The sequence below is a fragment of the Myotis davidii genome, unplaced genomic scaffold, assembly GCF_000327345.1.
Source record: "Myotis davidii unplaced genomic scaffold, ASM32734v1 scaffold189, whole genome shotgun sequence".
Classification (NCBI taxonomy): domain Eukaryota; kingdom Metazoa; phylum Chordata; class Mammalia; order Chiroptera; family Vespertilionidae; genus Myotis; species Myotis davidii.
Window position 1 is genome coordinate 5936346 of NW_006383017.1, and position 18688 is coordinate 5955033.

Sequence of the window (18688 nt, forward strand, 5' to 3'; positions counted from 1 at the left end):
CTCCTTATCTCTATCACTATTGCCAAACTTCCAGCCCTGTACTGTTGATACTTTGGGCCAGGTAATTCTTTGATGTGGGGGGCTGTCCTGTCCACCGTAGGATGATTAGCAGTACCCCTATTCTCTACCCAGTGGGTGCCCCTCGCACCCCGCATTTGTGACAACTTAAACATGTCTCTAGACATTGTCAAATGCCCCTGGGGGTGGGAGTCTCCTCCAGTTGAGAACCACTGATTAAGCCCAAATGACTGTCTCCTACTTCAATTCCTTCAAAGTCTCTTAAGTGGTCTCTCCCGAAGTATAAGACCCTCTCCCACCCACATTAAAGCCTTTCTCCACAGAGCACTCAGAAGTCTTCACAACATATGAATCTCATCGGTTCACATCCCAGCCTTAACCTTTTACCCACTTTCCTTCACACTTAGAACACACACTCCCAACCTGTCCTGGTCCTCTCGTCAACCCAATCTTGTGCATCTTCCTGTGTGCCAGCCTCAGTGGATTCTTCCCCAGAATATCAAGTATCTGTGTACCTCACACCTTCACCTTGGAGGGCTCTGCAGACGACTTTCACTCTCAGCCACGTAGGGCCCCCTCACAGGTTTTTCCATCAGTGCCTTCATCATGGTTTGTAATTGCACGCTTTTTATCTTATTTTTGTCTCATACTAGACTACAATTTTCTTGAAGACAGAAGCAGGTTTTATTCCTTACTTAATACCAGCAGCCACCACAGTGTCTTGTACATAATAGAGAATCCATGCGGATATGTGGAATGAATGAGTGATGAATGAATGACACAAGAAAGCAGTTTTGGTTGGAAGTTGCTTTCCCCATTCTTCACGCTAGGGGGTGCCAAATAAAATAAATAAACTTTTTACAGTATTTAGGAGTTTGGATGTTCCTTTCCCATGATGCCATTTAAAGTTAGTAGCTCAAAAATTGTTCTTCTCACTTCAGAGTAGTTTTTAAGTTCAAAGTGTTGTTCTAATTCAATGAGATATGCTTGCAACACACCTAGCACAATAGCACCAGGCAATTAGAAGAGCTCAGGAAGAGCTAATTACTATTTTAATCTAGTAAATTATTTACAAATTCAATTTTAATCAGCCTTGCCACCAAGATGATTAGGGGAAGTAGTTTACAGCAGAGAAACATTAATTACTAACTTATATATCCCCTAAGCAATTCCATTTCTGTGCCCCAGGGTTTTCATTATTTGCATTGAACATATAACGTCCTGCCCATAATAAAATGTGATCATGTTTAAAATACAGAACGGCTAGAATTTGAAGAATGAACTGTTCAATAAAAATAGTAGATTGACTTCATTTTAAGCCAATCATTGGTGTTCTAATTTCTAAATAAAAATGTCATATGATAAGATACATAACTGAAAATTAAATCTTGACTTCATTTAAAATTTATTAGGGTTTCTGAAAGCCCTATTGCCAAGTGAGGATTTTATGGCACATTTCGCTAAATTGGAATAGCTACAGGTTAAGGGTGTTCCTTTGACAATACGGGAGCCAAGTTAGAGAGTAGTGCCAAATGCTAGCACGTCACTCTAATTCTTCTCAGCTCCTTCTGAGTCAGTCTTCACTTCATGCTGAAATTCTACCATTTAAGGGCATTAAACCCTCTTAGGTAGAGAGAGTATGTGACAAAATAGTGTCTTGCAGACATCTACTTGTCATATGTAGAGTAGTTTTCACGCTGCAGAGAATATGTCGTTACAAAGTAGAGGGGTAACTTCACTGTTTCTGCTCTCCCTTTAGGGATTCGAATTGTCCTGATTGCTTCGTTTTTCTATGACCTTTGTAAATCTGTGCCTATAAGATCATCACAGTGAAATGGAGTGGTTATTCATGTTACCTCTTTCCCAAGCCTTTGCCCAAGGATCCATTGTAGTTGGAATTAAAATATCCCAAAAGAAAATTCACTGAGGATAAAAAAAAAGATATCCAAATAATAAAAATATTTATTGCATACAGTTCTACTGTAGAGCCAAAGCAAATAACTCAGGGACTAGTTTGGGATTTCATTCTGACTCCACGTTAGACTAGTTAACTTGGTTGGTTATGAGTGTGGTACTAGTGAGGCCATGATGTCCAAGTTGGGACCTGATCTGCTTGTTCACAGGGTGGCCTGCCTTGGGGATTCTGGAGGAATAATTTCAAGTTTGTCTATAAAAGCAGAAACACAAGTCTAAGAGTTCTATTATTTTCAAACTGCTATATCCACAAAATTGGCCTTAGAATAGAAGGTAGGCATTAGAAGGCAGAGAGAAAGAATCACTGAGCTCATCAATAGCATGCTCATGCTCCCCTCAGAGCAACGAGGCTGCCAGCATCTGTTCTATGCTAACCTTGTGTCCAAAGGCTGGGTTATCTTTTTCTAACAAAAAATTTACTGTGGTAAAGTTTAAAACTCTTTTGAGGGGAAACTTTACAGTGACCCAATTTCTTGGGACCTAAATTCTCCCTGTTTGCTTACATTATGAGACCAACTTCTGTTCAACTCCCCTAAAGAGTGCTCCCTGCTCACTAGATGCCCATGTGCAAGTGGAAGCTGCCCCTTAGATGCCTGATACCCAGACACACTGTGGAGATAAATCCTCTCCACAAGGAGCACCACGAAGATGCTGAGAAGAGATGCACCTAATCATGACAGTAGCTTACATTATTGAGCATCTCTCCATCCTCTCTGGATAATGTCAATAAATTATTTTAAATATTTATACACAAAATATGTCTCTCTCTCTATAGAATATTTGACTATATATTTATGTTTAAGAGTTTACCTATTTTTTTTCTAATTTTATGTGTGGGATCCTAAGAACAAGAATGGTATTTTACCCTTGTAGCCACTACATAATAACTAATCACAAGATGATACTGACTTACTACTATCAGAGTAGACTTACTGTAGTTTCTAGTTTATGAGCTCCACAGATATGTCGGCCTTGATCATTGCTGTATCCATATTACCCAACACAGTGCCAGGAATATTGTAGCGACTCATGATGAATGGTTGATTAACATTGAATAAGACTAAAACTTACTTCTTAACCATTCACTATGTCCTACATGGTGTTGGACACCTAGCATGTACTCACGTAAATTTTAGAAATTTCACAGTGGCTTTTGGCTGAAGGAATGGAGATTTGACTACCGCTGCTTAGCTCCACTCTAACTTGCAACGGGGCTGCCCATGGAATGGGACCAATCATAGCAATAACATCTTAGAACTTGAATAAAGGGAACTGACCCCTCCACGGATCAAAGCCATGACCTTCACCTATTTAGTTATTGCTATAGTAATAAAAAAAAGTAATCTCATAAAACAGAAGGATAAGTTTAGGAGCAAGTGAATGCCATCTGGTCAGAAATTCTATATTACAATGCTGAGTACATCCCAAAAATTTCTCCCTAGCACCCCATTAAATTAAGTTGTATTTCCTAAAGGGAGGGCTGTGCTACCAGGTGACATGTAAGGCCACTTTGTGAGGCAAGGTGTTTTTATTACTAAGAAGCTACTCTAGAAAATTCATAGGCTAGGCTCAAAACAACAATCACAAACATCCACCTGGACCGGAATACAAGTTCTGCTACCCCTATGGTTGACCGTGAGCAAGAGATAACTTTTCTGGACTCAGTTTCCTCATCTGTAAATTAGAGATTAATCTCTTAGCCTAGCTTAGTGGAGTCACAAGGGCCATTTGACCAAGTCTCAAGTTCACAAAAAGTTTCAGATGTAGATGTTTGACATAATTATCAAATAAAGTTTCATTCAATGCTCCTTAGAGATACTGACAAGATGAAAAGAAGTTAATTATATTGCTTTAAATGTATGTTCTATTACTAGACCACACTACTTACAGTGCATTATAAATTATTATATTTTTTGCAAAATAAGCCAGTCAGAGAAAGACAAGTATCACATGATCTCACTTACATGTGAAATCTAATGAACAAAATAATCTGATGAGCAAAATAGGTCCAGAGGTGTGGAAGCATGGAACAGACGGACAGATCTCAGAGGGAAGGGGTAGGGGAGTGGGAAGAGATTAACCAAAGAACTTATATGCATACTAGAAGCCCAGTGCACGAAATTCGTGCAAGAGTAGGTCTTCCTTCCTCTGGCTGCTGGCACCAGCTTCCCTCTGGCACCCGGGACCCACCGGAAGGTGGTCTGGAAGGAGATCTGGAAGGACTTCCAGTCTAATTAGCATATTACGCTTTTATTATTATAGATATGCATTGCCCATGGACACAGACAATAGGGTGGTGAAGGCTTGCAGTGGGGCAGGAACCAGATGGAGGGGGAGCGGGCAAAGGAATATAAAAAAGGGGTTTATCTGTAATACTCTTAACAATTAAGACATTTTTTAAATTATCTTGCTTTCGCAGAAGTATATTATACTGCATTTCCGTCTACTTGAAAAGCATCAGTCTGGTCAGCGTAAATCTTTAAGAACGTAGGGTATTTCCGACTGCGCAGTCTCTGCTGCTTCGGAAGCAGCACTGTGGGAAGGCTGGCCCGAGACAGCGCTTTGAAGCTGCCCAGCCCAGAATATGGCACCGAACTCTACATTTAAAAATGGTAAAGGTGGTAAATTTTCTGTTATGTTACATTATATTTTAGCACGTTAACTGTTAAAAATTACTTAACATTTTGAAAGGAAATGATTTTTTATTTCTCATTTTAATCAATGAATAGCCCAATGTAAACCTCTCAAAGGAAATAATTTAAAACCATGGTGCCAAACTGGAATTTTAGGTGGAAAAAAGATGGAACATTGTGATTTCCTTTCCTCCCAAAAATATTTATCCAGCACCCACTTACTTGCTGACACTCTTTGAAGAGTTGGGAAAGAGGAAGAGAACCAAGTTTCAGTGCTCACAGATCTTACCTTCCGGAGAGGGGTGGGGCACTAAACAGAAGAACCAGTAACATCAGGTGGAGATAAATGCCACGGAGAAATATCATCAGGAGCGATCACTGAAGATACTGCTCTTCTACTCCGGGAGCTGCTTAGATGTTTAAGAGCCTTTCTGTGGTTTTGTCCTGGAATTTCTCTTGACTGTGCACAGCCATGTTACAAACCTGACCCAATGCTTGCTTTCTTTTTTTTTTAAGAAATATATTTTTATTTATTTCAGAGAGGAAGGGTGAGGAGGAGTGAGATAGAAACATCAATGATGAGAGAGAATCATCGATAGGCTGCCTCTTGCATGCCCCGCACTGGGGATTGAGCCCACAACCTTGCCATGTGCCCCCACTAGGATCAAACTATGACCTCCTAGTTCATAGGTCAAGACTCAATCACTGAGCTACGTGGGCCAGCAACACCTACATTTTAATCAACCAATCAATCTATCTATCAATCAGAATTTAATACCTTTCACATGCTAATGTTAACAATATTTTATTATCAATATACAGCATAATTAACAAGCAGATCCCTAGTCAGTCGTCTTCTGACTCTCAGGTATGCTCTATGTATCTTTGTGATAGTTACTCATTCTTTTGTTTTGAAACCAATATTTTTCAGATTATTATATAGCATTAATTTGTACTTATGGGTGTTGAGTTTTTCCCAGAGCTTTAAATATGCTTCATTTTCTCACCACACTAATTAAATCCCGTTCTCAAGCGGGGCCGAGCCAGAATGCAGCTACTCGCACTGGGCATTGTTCTGTGGTTCTGTTGTTACTTAGAGATGCTGCCCATCTGTGAAGGGGAATGACCCCCCTTGACACACCTCCCAAGATGGTTGCTTGCTGAATAGAGAGAGTTTTAGAAGTAAAAGGGCCGATACAAATGCTGGGCCTGGTTACTCCTGATCGGCATTCGGCGGAAGAAGCGCCCAGTTCTCAAAGGCTCTATGGCTGCAGAGGGTGCTGAGACCAGGTCTTCAAACTCCGCAGGAAGACAGCTTCTCTCTTTGGCCGCCGCACTGCTGCCAGAGCAATCTTTGGAAGACAAAGCTTGATCCCCCACTTCTATTTTCGAATCTCTTCATGGACTCTGCAGGCGTAGAGGACGAACCCCGTGCTCCTCAGGTGGCTGAAAGGCCTCTTTGCCGTGTCTTGCCTCTCCCCACCATGCGCAGTCCAGCCTCCACTAAAGCACCAATGCAGAAGGGCCTGGCATATCTCAGTTGTTTTGCTGGATCCACTGTTGCCTCAGTCAATACTCTGAAAAGTACTGGACTAATACATAAGACCTCACTAACTCCATGTTTCTGGCCCCCCCCCCCCCATTTACCTCCTCCCTCCTGATCCTACCAACTCCAGACCACCTATGCTAATGAACAGAGGAATTGGTGTTGAACAAATGTCTGTTTTGGTAACAGTATTATTATTTTTATTTATTTAAAATCCTCACATGAGGATTTTTTTCCCATTGATTTTTAGAAAGCGTGGAAGGGAGGGAGGAAGGAGGAGGAAAAGAGACAGCAAAAAAAAAAAATCAATGTGACAGAGACACATCAATTGGTTGCCACCACGTGTGCCCCGACCTGGGCTGGGGGTCAAACCTGCAACCCAGGTATCTGCCCTTGATCGGGGATGGTGGGGGGATGGAACCTGCCACCCTCTGATGCACAGGCCAACAGTCTAACCTTTGAGCAACACTGGCCAGGGCAATGCTATTTTTAAAAGTAGATGTTTTTGAAACATCACTGCTATATGAATTTGGGATGTATTATACATCTTAATTCCTCAGGTCCAGCAAGTACCTCAGCTTGAGTTTTTTAGATTATTGCCAATGTCTGTTTGGATGTCCCCCAACACACACCAAGAATTGTTTACCAGTGTGCGAGCAACCAAGTGACCTCTTGAAATGAAGTGTTTCTTCTGGGTAATTTCCTAATGTGTGTCACAGACATACACTTTATGGATGACTAGAGTCTCTTAAAACCATTTTTACTTAAAAAATAGAAGTTAGGAAATATAACTGTGCTGTTCATTGAGCCAATGTGTATTTAGCACACATGTAAAGCCCTGGGTTGGAGATTCATTCATATTTGACTTCTGTATATTAGGGTTTCCAAATTCTTTTCTTTCTAGCCAGCCCTTCTTTAGCTTAGGCTCCAGTAGTGCGTATGTTCATTCTGCCTTTCCATTATAGTTTAAAGGACCAAGACAGGACATGGGGCAAGCCCTTTGGAAAGTGAGAATCCCGGTACACATCGCAGGCCTTCGAATGGCTGTCATCCCTGGTGTACTTGACTCTTCTGCCTGTTAAGCTGCTTTCTAGTTGGGATGGACTAAGAAATTGACTTTTTGTCAGTCTACTCACTGCTTAGCACCTCCCAGCTTCTTTACAATATTCCTGGGACAGGAAGGAATCCACAAAACACCACATGTGGGCGCGCATGTACAGTGCCATTGAGACTTCGTGGCCCTTGTGCAGAAGTCGGTATTTTGTGAAAGAACCACACTCAAGGGGCCAAAGAGCCGCAGTTTGCCGACCACTGGTCTAGATAACTTGATTTCCCAACCAACTTATTATTTTTAATAGAGACCTTCATATACATTGATATCTTAACTAAAATTTGTAATAAGTCTCTGTAGTCAGTCTTCATCCAGCTGATTGGAAGCCATCAGTGGTTATGACACCGAGCTCATACAGGTGTACTGGTCTGGCACAGTGTGTCCTCCTGCAGTCACCCTGATTGCTTCCGAGTGCCCTGTGTCCTTCTGAATGGCCACCAAGTACGTGCTTTGTGATTGACAGCCTGCATTTCTATGCATGAAAAAAGATCAGTCTTAACAATAGTTTAAAAATAATAATTATGATACTAATTAGAGCAACTATGTTTTACTGGTGGCTACTGAATCCCAGATTTTGTGTTGGATTTGTATGGATTGTCTCATCTAATGCTGCAGAAGCTTCTGGGTCCTTGTATTGTATTACAGTTGGGGAAACCAGGGCAGTGAAAGATGAATTGCCCTTGATCATACTCCTAGGACATAGCAGAGGTCATATTTGAAACCAAGTTGTCTAATTAAAGGGTCTATGCTCAATCAATAACTTCTGTTTGATTTCCCTTTTTTTCATATTTTCATTTTCTTACAAGTTGGAGAACTTCAAGAGATGCTCTAATGATAGGATCTCACATTCCTTGAGTACATACTACATCCTGGGCTTTCTTGTTGCTGTTATTATACTATTTCTCCATTTACATTTCGAAAAGTTCTGGGAGGGGAGGAAGAAGCTTACAGTGTACTAGTAAGTAACAGATAAGGAAACAGAGGCCCTGAGAATCTCTGAGAAGCTAAAGTCAAATGACCTCAAGTCAAATGGCTCCAAGGAGGTCTCTAGCTCCATCCCAAACACATTCTATTTTCCACCACAGATATCCCCAAGCATCTAATCCGCACAGATCTCGGAAAGATGTGTGGACTGTGCAAAGACATGTTTCAAAGGTCTGATGCCCTCAGATTGGAGAGCATATGGCCACAAGCTATTTTAATTGTGTTGACTCTACAAACCCTAGAATGAAAATATTTTCTTCTGAAAGAAAAACAGCATTTTCAGCCAGATTCAAGTCTTGTAAATCACAGCACCCTTTCAAGCCTCTCCAAAGTCTACACGGATCCCTTGATGTTTCTGGTAGGAAATGTCCCCGCCGCTGACATCCTAGCGCATGAAAGAAGACAACGGTGGTAAAAGGGACTTTCCCAAATGTGACTCCAAGAGGCCGCTGAGATGTTTCCAGGTTCTAAAATAGTCACTTCCATCCCTGTCCCACAGGGTAATTGTAGCGTCGCCATTATTCCGGGGCTGGCCGTGATCCAGAGCTGTGCGTGCCTTGCCCCGCACTGCCTCGCCTCGGTCTGACCGAGTCCCTTCACATGGGTGTGAGGATTTGCGCAGGTATCTGAGCTTCTTCCCAGTCCAGCCCGCCCCTAAACATCCCTGAATGGCCTGGGGCAGGTCATGAGGAAGGACAGTTAAGGAGTTAACCTTTAAAAGAGAACAGGAGGTATTTGATAGAGCAAATGGAATGTTTTGTTGTGCATGAGGCAGAAGTTATGCTCTTAATTTTTTCTCCAGGTTTAAGTGTATATTTATAGGCTTTTAGGAGTGCAGGGTTTTACGTAGACAGATTTCTCTCTTAAAGGAGAAAAGAAAAACATTGTCCCCCACCCCATGTCTTTTTAAGGCCGCAGTCGAATTCATGCTCACCTTCCACGATCAGGAAGTGATGTTTTTCCAATTGTCTGAAGTCAGGTCTGCACACTTCCTTGACAACGTTCCTCCTTCCTGTCGGGGGTGGGTCCCTGGGGCCAGACACGCAGCAGGCTCCAGCCTCGTGTGCCAACTCAGAAGTCAGGAGCCACAGTGTCTTCCAGACGTGGATCTGGGGTATGGGGCTCAGACTTCTCAACTGGGACGTGACTGGAAACCAGTACAAGCCCCAGCACACTGCAGCCGAGCACACGCGCTCTCTTCCTCTCTGCACTGGTGTCTGGTCGTCCTTCAGTTAGCCTGGTCATTAGAAGTGCCTTGGCCAACACCAGAGCCAACGCACAGAGGATGTGGAGTTAGCCAAAGTGTGTTGTCACCACTAAGAGCAGAGCTGGGTGTTTCTCAGACTTTATCTCAAGTTAAGTGCTCACAACCACCTCCCAGGATAGAAATATTCCTATTATTTCCATTTTACAGGTAAAAACCAGGGTTTAGAGAGAGGAAGAAACTTGTCTAAGGTTATGCTCAGTGTCTTCTTGGTTTGAATTCTGACTGGAAACACAGCGTGTGACAAGGATTTGAGTGAAAGTGGCTTATTTGGGGTGTTCAGGAAATATCAGTAAAGTCATGGGAAAAATGGACACAAGGACTGGCCGCTAATAAAGAGTGTGATATCAAGCCAATGGGAGAACAGAATGCTACCCTGCGAGGAAACCTGGAAATAGTGTATGACGTATGCCTCGGAGTTATCCCTTCCAGAGCGTGAGGGAGATGGACTGTTTTTTATACCGAATTCTGTTGCTCATTGATGAAGGGTAGGGTGCAGATGGAGTGTTAATTTCCCAGCTTGGACAGAGCCCTTGCCAGGGCTTTGGAGAAAGCCCCCGGGCAGAGAGATCCAGATCCCGGTAGTGGGAAGCCAGCCAGTCTGCATGGAGTGGTGAGCCCAAATAATATGAGTTGGGAATAAAGTGTCTACCACACACAGCAAATGACAGAGCCATTTTTAGTTACCTCTTGCTGCAGAACAAACTACCCTACAACTTAGCAGCTTAAATCAACAACCATTATATGTGTTCATGTTATGGGTCTGCAATTAGGGCTGAGTTCAGCTGGACTGTTCTGCTGGGCTCACCTGGGGTCACTCATGTGGTAGCTTAACTAGGAGCTGCTTATTCTAGGGAGACCTCCGCTGGGACACCACCTCTCACCATCTGGCCTCATCCACCAGCAGCTAGACCAAGATTCAGCTAACTTTTGTGTAAAGGCTCAGGTACTAAGTATTTTTGGCTCTGTGGGGCATTTAGTCCCTGGTACAACTATTCAACTTTGTTATAATGTGAAGGCAGTCATAGATACTACATTAACAAATGGGCACGACTGTTTTCCAGTAAAACTTGATTTACAGAAGCAGGTGATGGGGTGGATTAGGCCTAAGAGCCCAACTCTGCCGGTCCCTGAGCTCAACCAAACTTCATCACATGGGGCTGCGAGTTCCAGAGAGTTAAGGCAGCAGCTATCAGGCCTTTTGATACCTTGGCCCAGAAGGCAGATGGTGTCCCTTCTGTTACATTCTATTGCTCAAAGCAAGTCACCAGCCCAGCCCAGGCAGGGCAATAGACTACCTTCTGATGGAGGGCTCTCCATCATCCTATCACAAAGTGATGTGCATTCAAAGATGGGAGAAATTTTTGTGTCCGTCTCTACTAACAGTTTACCCTTTAATTCCAGAGTCCTCTAAATTAGTCCGCACTCTACTTGCTCTCTATATTGCCTCATGTAACTTGTTGGGGAATGAGGTCAGGAGGCGAGGCAAATCCTGACAGTTATATTATACTAGTCCCGGAATCCCTCCCCACACGCACTTCCTCCGGCACGCAGCCCCGCCCTCCCACACAGAAAGAGTCCCACAGCCACCACCCCCGCCACCACCACGGGAGGCAGGGCCCAGAAACCCGCCCGCGCCTCCGGTCAAGTCCTCCAGAGTCAAGTCCCCACCCACCTGCGCACGCCTGCTGCATATGCAGCCTCCTGATCGGTTGTTAGGGCATGAGGGTGTCATGTCCATTAGCATATTAGCTCTTTATTCAGTCCAAAATTGGAACAAGGTCTTTGCTGCTCCAGAGTATGCGCTTTGTGTCTTTGGTGTGTTAGTTCTCGGCCTTAGAAATAGACTTTGAGCATCCTAGAAGGTTTTCTAGTCCACCCACTTACCGCTTATATGAAGGAATCACTTCTATAAACTGTCCAGCAAATGACTGTTGAGCTTCTGTTGGATGACCCCTTGAGACAGGAAGCTCACTGCTCCAGTTCTTTTTCCTTCAGTTATTTGTATGGCTCACCCATCCCTCTGTTCATCAAATCATTCAGCCAAGTGTTTAATGAATGCCTCCTGTGTACCAGGTCACGAGTTAAGTGATGTACAAATAAGCCCAGTAGCTTATCTAATCAAGCTTAAGGCCAGTTCATCTCCAGCATGGCTCCTGTTTTCAATTTTCTTCTTGTTCACATAACTTTTTGTTCTTTATGGTTTTTGTTCTTTTAGGTCTAGAATAGTTGTTCTTAACTCAGGATATTTAAAAATACTCTCCCCTTCTTTCTGAAATGAATTTTATTTTTTTCCTGAAATGAGTTTCACAGATACATAGGTATCTACACAATTTCAAAAGAATCAACATAATACATTAACTATAATTAATAAAACGTAAAGGGGAATTAACATAATAAAATCATGCATATTTTCATAAGTAAATATTCTAGGATTAAACAAGATTAAGTAATTGGATGTTAACAGCAGACATAGAATCAGGTTTATACCAGGGGTTTGGCAGTATTTCTGTGAAGAGTCAGCTAATAAATATTTTAGGTTTTGTGAGCCATTCTCAGCTCTGCTATTGTACTGAGAAAACAGCCATAGACAATATGTAAATAACAAGCATGGCTGTGTTCCAATAAAACTTTATTTACAAAAGCAGGCAGCAGGCTGGATTTAGCCAGCTCACCATGGTTTGCTGACTCAGTGTATACAACAGCTATGAATGAAGACTGATGAGAATATGGGTGTGGACAGTTCAAAATCTTCAAGAGCATTACTGTCAGTGATCAGATTTTTTCAAAATGGTGATGAGTACCATTTGGCAAAGTTCTGAAGAAAAATAAAGTGTAATCCTGCTGTAATCTATGTAGTAGTTACTTCTGTAGGAAATTCAATGTACAATATTGCCTGGCTCCCCCAAAGTTTTGCATTTTTCATAACCTTAGATAATTAATTATGCACACATTTCTCCTCTACATGAATGTCCTGTGGAATATTTAAAAGATAGAATTCTTTTTTGTGTCGAGGACTGAACTGAAGAAGATTTGGCCTCTGTGGCCACTGTCCACTAATGGCTTCTGTGCTCCTCAGGCTTTGTGACCACCAGAAATTACCTCCCTCCCCTTCACTCTACCTCATCCCTGCCAATTTCTTCAATAAGTGCAGTACCAGTCACTAATGACAACCACAGTTCTAGTCGTCTGCTCAGGCTGCCACACAGAATACCATAGCCTGTATGGCTGAAACAGCAAAAATTTATTTCCTCACTGGTCTGGAGGCTGGAAGTCCAAGAGGTAATTTCTCCTGAGGCCTCTCTCCTTGGCTTGCAGGCAGCCACCTTCTTGCTGTGTCACATGGCCTTTCCTCTGTGTACGTGTGTTCCTGGTGTCTCTTCCTCTTCTTATAAGGACATCAGACTTATTGGATTAGGGCCCACTCTATGACCTCATGTAATCTCAATTATTTCCTTAAAGGTCCTACCTCCCAATGTAGTCACATTGGCAGTTAGGGTTTTAACATATGAATTTTGGGGAGACACAATTCAGTTCATAACACTGCTTCCCCTACACTGCCTAGCTCAATCTTTTCATCCTACCCTTTCTTCAGGGCTATGGGAAGTTCACTCCTCAGCACAGCCTTCCCAGTCCAGGGGAATGGAAATAACGAAGCACGCTGTTTTACATGTCACCTTATATTTGGCAGCGTACTTTCATGTAAATATCCAACTGTTTTCTGAAAGTCTCCTTGCCTTTTTAAAAAGTATAAAAAAAATTTAAAATTACAGAAAAATAGAGTGATTTGGCAAATACCCAGGGATCTACAACTCCAATTTAACAAAGGTTAAGAATTTTTGCTGTATTTGATTCAGCTTAATTTTATGAACCAAAACACTACAGGTTCAACTTAATGCCTCCTATGCCACTTCTGAGTTCCATCCCTTCCTCCTTCCTTGAAGTTGGTCTGTTTCTTCACATTTATGTTTTTATAATTTTAGTATATATACACATCCATAGAATATGTAGAATTGTATGTGTTTTGAAAATATATTTAAGAGATATCATTTTGGACACAGGTCATTTGGCAATATTTCCTTTTCACTTCACACTTTGGTTTCAAAAATTATCACTACTTTTTAATTGTGATGTGGTGTTTCATTACATGAAGATGCCACAGTATATCCATTTCTCTTTTGATGGGCACTAACTTTTTGTAATTTTTCTTATTAAAAACTTCTGTTCATGTCACTTTGTGCACAGGTGTGACAGTTTCTCTGGAGAGCTGGGAAAAGAAATCCAACAACAGTGAGTTAGTGATGTCAGAGGTTACTCTTTCCAATATCACAAGAGCCTGGAGGGAGGCATTCCCAGACTGCACAGCAGGTAAGCAATGCCAAGGGGATCCAGGTTTGGTCCCTCTCTCTGTTCTACTGTCCTTAGAGGATACACTTTTATCCTCAGGTTTGTTGTTTCATGGTCACAAAATAGTTACAGCAACTCCAGGCATTGTGTCATGGTACGGTCAGGAAAAAGGGAAAGGAACAAAAGTCCAAGAAAGCCATCTGGTCGTATTGTCTCTGTAAACCAGTTTCCTAGGAGCCCCACTTAGTGATTTTCACTTACACCTAATTGGCCAGAACAGGATCATGTGGATCAACCCTCAGCCAATTAGAAAAAAATTTCTGGATGGTGTGGGGCTGTAGAAGGGGGTTGGCTCAGTTGATCAGTTGAACCTGCCATACAGCCCAGAGAATCATGGCCAGGCCCTAGGACAGCGGTTCTCAACCTGTGGGTTGTGACCATCAAATAACACATATAGCATATCAGATATTTACATTATGATTCATAACAGTAGCAAAATTACAGTTATGAAGTAGCAACAAAAATAATTTTATGGTTAGGGATCACCACAACATGAGGAACTGTATTAAAGGGTCGCTGCATTAGGAAGGTTGAGAACCACTGCCCTAGGACCTGCACATCTTCAGTACTCCTAGGTGTTGTCAAAGTGATTTCCGAAGTGGTTAAACCAATTTATAGTCTTGCCAACAGAGTATGAAAGGTCAAATATCAAAGAATTATTATGAAGCTACTGCATGCACAAAACTGGATCAGGTCACTTATGAAAAAGCAAATAGAGAAACAAAAACCAAAAATCAATACTTCCAGAGCTTTAAGCAATGGAGCTTAGAGTACACTGTCAGATAGGCCTATTGGATTCCCTGCTCTGCCACCTACAGGCTGGTGATTCTAAGTTTTTCTGGGCCTCAGTTTCCTCATCTGTAAAATGGCAATAAAAGTACAGTGGGGCCTTGACTTACGAGTGTCCCGACTGATGAGTTTTTCGAGATACGAGCCGTCTCTCGCCGATTTTTCTTTGAGTTGAGAGCTAAATTTTGGGTTATGAGCCAGCTTCAGATACCCCACCGCTAGTTGGCGCAGCGAACGTCACAGTGAACACCACAACATCAGCCCAGCATCACGTGTCTCACTCGTTCACTTTAAGCGGTTAGCTCTTAGTTGAAGCATCAGTGTTGTGCTCACATTTGTGCTTGCAGTTATTTTGCAAAACTTCGTTTTTAGGTGTCCGGAATGGATTAATGGCATTTCAATTCATTGTAATGGTGAAAATTGATTTGACATACGTGTAATTTGAGTTATGAGCTCCGTCATGGAATGAATTAAACTCGTAAGTCAAGGCCCCACTGCAGCATCTATCTCATAGAGATGTTTCCACGATTAGAATAGAGAAAGTATCTATGAATGACTAGCATAGCCCCAGCCACAGAGGGAGGCTGCAATTAATGTTTCCTACTTATTTTAACATCATTACCTAGAGATTATATGTTACATGTATGTTGATCATATTTTTGAGCCCCAAATTAGGAAAAAGATATGACGCTTATGAGTTCTACTTATAGAAAAAATGGGTCCAAATATTTAAAATGGGACCATTCTGGAAAATGTGGGATGATTTCTGATGAGTTAATGTAAAGACTTATATCAAACCAGGGGCTTCACGTCATCTCTCTTTTCTAGAACATGCTCTTTAGGACGTAGAGCATGTTTCAAAATATGAGCCTCAAAGAGCAAAATTAAATAAATAAATAAAGTAGACTAATTGAGACCAAATGTTTATTACTAAACCCATATTTTGCTCTTCAATTTATAGATATAATTGTTGAGTTTTTCTTTTCTTTTTTTGTCTTTAAGCCCTCAGAGAACAAAGGTAAGAATGTGAGTCTCAAATTATTTTTTTTCTTTGTGATATTTAACAGTAAATGCTAAGATATGAATAATATGAAAAAGTGAGAAAGCAATGAATAGAATTAATAGATTTTTATGGGGAAAAGTTTAAGAAGCTGAAGTTATTAAATTCTGAGAAGGGAAAGCTAAAGGGAAATGTCATAATTATAATTCAGTCCCTGAGCATCCCCTTCGAGGGGACCAGAGGAAATGGAGTGGCTTTAAATGACTGGAGAAGGGACTGGAGGGCCCTTTAGGAAAGACTGTTCCAGTAGTAAGCACTGTTAAGCCTTCTCCCGGTTTCAAAATTACTGAGTGGCCTGAGAAAATAGACTTGGTATTATTTTTCTGCAATTGTTTATATCCCTTTCAGGTCATGAAACACTTGGTCTTCAAAATTTCATTATACAATTTCAAACCTTAAGAGAAGTGGCATGCTTTGTAGTTCTACTGGCACCATGTCTACTGAGACATCTAATTACATGTCAGGCACAATGCGAGACTCGGGATGTGGAAGAATGCCTGCTGGACTAGCTCCTGTCCTCATGAAGCCCACAGGCATTGCATTACAAAACTACGATGGATGCTGCACAGCCCAGGAAAGGCCACCGAGTTCTGGCGGAGGGGCCGGACATGGTGGTCCGGGCAGGCCTGTGGAGGAAGTGCAGCCTAAGCTGAAATCTGATGGATGAGCAGAAGTCAGTTGGGTGGAACTGGCAGCCTGTAGGAGGTGGAGAGGGAGAGGGGAGGGACAGAGGATAGCTTATTCTCTTCTGGGGAGAGTGAACCTGGGTGTGGCGCTCAAATGGAGAAATGCAGGGCCTGATCGCAGTTTACTGTAACCATTTTAGGGCTTATCTATTATTTTTCTTGTTGTCTTAACAATCATGATGTCATCATTTTATTTTAAAACTTGTTGAGAGGCTCTGAGAAAGAGCCCTGGTGGAACAAACCTCTCCTCTATTTTCTCCTTAGCTACATGGCTTTAAAAAAAAAACAAAGACTGGGTCCTGATTGGTGTGACACAGTTGGTTGGAGATTCATCCCGTACACCTAAAGGTTGTGGGTTCCATCCCAGTCTGGCATGAATGTTTCTGTCTCACATTGATGTTTTCCTTTCTCCCTTTTTCACTCTTCTTCCTCCTCTGTCTAAAATCAATAAGCATGTCCTCAGTTGAATATTTTAAAAAAAAATCAGAGTGGTGTAGGGCAGGAGGAAGAGTGGGGAGGGAGACAAGCAGGGCCTTGGCGGCTACATGAACCCGCCTCTCCTCCTCTCCTGTTTCAGTAGTTCATGTCAGACATCCACTGGGTTTGTGGCCATGAACTATGTCCCACATAGCATTTGGTCAAGAGACATGTGCTCTGGAGTTCAGGTGCCTGCTTTCAGTGGAGAATGACTGGCAGTGTGACCCTGAGCAAGTAAGTATACCTCTCTGGACCTCAGCATACCCATCTGTACAATAGGAATACAGTAGCCCTTTCTCATTGAATTGCTGTGAGTGTTAAATGAGTTAAGGTACAGAAGGTGCTTGGAACAGTGCCTGGTATGGTATAATAAATAGATGGTGAGCAATGACTATCATTATTGTTTATCTTATATAGAACCTGAGGCAGGGATCAATAATAACAATAGTTCTCATTGACTAAGCATTTATTCTTCTACAGTCATTGTGCTTTGCCTTTATTATCTCACTTAATATTCTCAAGCACCTCAAAAGGCCTCAGAGAGGGTTGGTAAGCTGCCAACATCAGGGGTGGTGTGGCCATTGCACCCAACCCAACCTTGTCCACTTTGACCAGGAATATTGGATCCTGGATCTTTTTACTTTCTACTCGAAGTGCCTTGTTTTCTTTAGAGCTGTGTTGGTAGACCTTTCTAGAACTGTGTGTTCAGTCTGGAAGTACGGTCGGCTCTTGTACAAACCTCCCAGCAGTTATATTAATAAACATGGCTCAGATAAGTACCAGGGAACTGGCCACCATAACCAAGGAACAGTCAGAGGAAAAGTACCCAAAGAATTTGTGTTCTAATATCAATAAACAGGCGTGGGCACACGGTGAGTGAGACTTGCTACCAGGGACATAGATGGTGACAGAGCAGAGAACAACCGTGTATTCTCCATCTTCAGCTGCTCACACGGGGCCCAGCAGTCCTGCTTCTGAGAAGCAGAAGGGACAGATCTCACAACTCCTGTGAGACCACGGGCCCAGGAGCCAAGCAAGTGCACAGACTTGCCGCTCCCACCAGGCTGTGCCTCGGGCTTCATCACTGCCAGTGAGGTGAGCATCGGCACCTGTTCTAGCTTCTCTGGACCCATTTCACTGGCCTGTGAGAGTGGGATATGGATACTCACATCCCCAACTCCTTGAGGATTTTTTCTAATGTTCATTGAAATGAAGAACACAGCACCTGTAATACCGTAGATTGCAATTGGTTAGCACTCAATGTTAGCGACCACTCTTCAGGCCTAGACACAGCATATTGAATGCTCTGTTTTTGGAATGATTACATCACTTTCCCAAAGGATCTTGGAGAATGTACTCTGATGCAAAAGGAAAGTGTAAAAAAGAAGAATTTCTAAGAGGGCAGAGACACTGTTCAGAGGGCTAGTGGGGAAGCCGTGGGCTGTGCTTGGGATGCAGCTTCTGGTATCTCTCCCACAGTAGACTGTGGTACCCCGGTGTTAAAGGAGCCTGAAATTTGGGGGGAGCATGATAGTACTGAGAGGTGAGAGAAGAAGGCTTCTTAGATGGGGAATAGGGTGGTCCTGTCTCTCCTTCCAGACGTAGATTAACAATGACTTAATTCCAGAAATATTGTCAGCAAGTAAAATAAATAGACTAATCACTGTGGGCAATTTGTATGTTAATGTATCTAGGCATTGTTTCTAGTCTGACCCTTAAATATACGTTTAATCAATCTA

At 42.3% G+C, this 18688-nt stretch overlaps 1 long non-coding RNA gene across 4 annotated transcripts in view; it reads left to right on the plus strand.

Moving 5' to 3' along the window:
• Positions 1-18688, plus strand: part of LOC102771423 — a 271101-nt gene that overhangs the window by 38085 nt on the left and 214328 nt on the right. For 3 of the 4 annotated variants that reach the window (XR_001512410.1, XR_001512412.1, XR_001512411.1), the window contains exons 2-3: positions 13776-13898; positions 17050-17183. This is a non-coding gene — a long non-coding RNA (uncharacterized LOC102771423). The remainder of the gene's footprint in view (positions 1-13775; positions 13899-17049; positions 17184-18688) is intronic. The other variant, XR_436500.2, reaches the window with a different exon arrangement.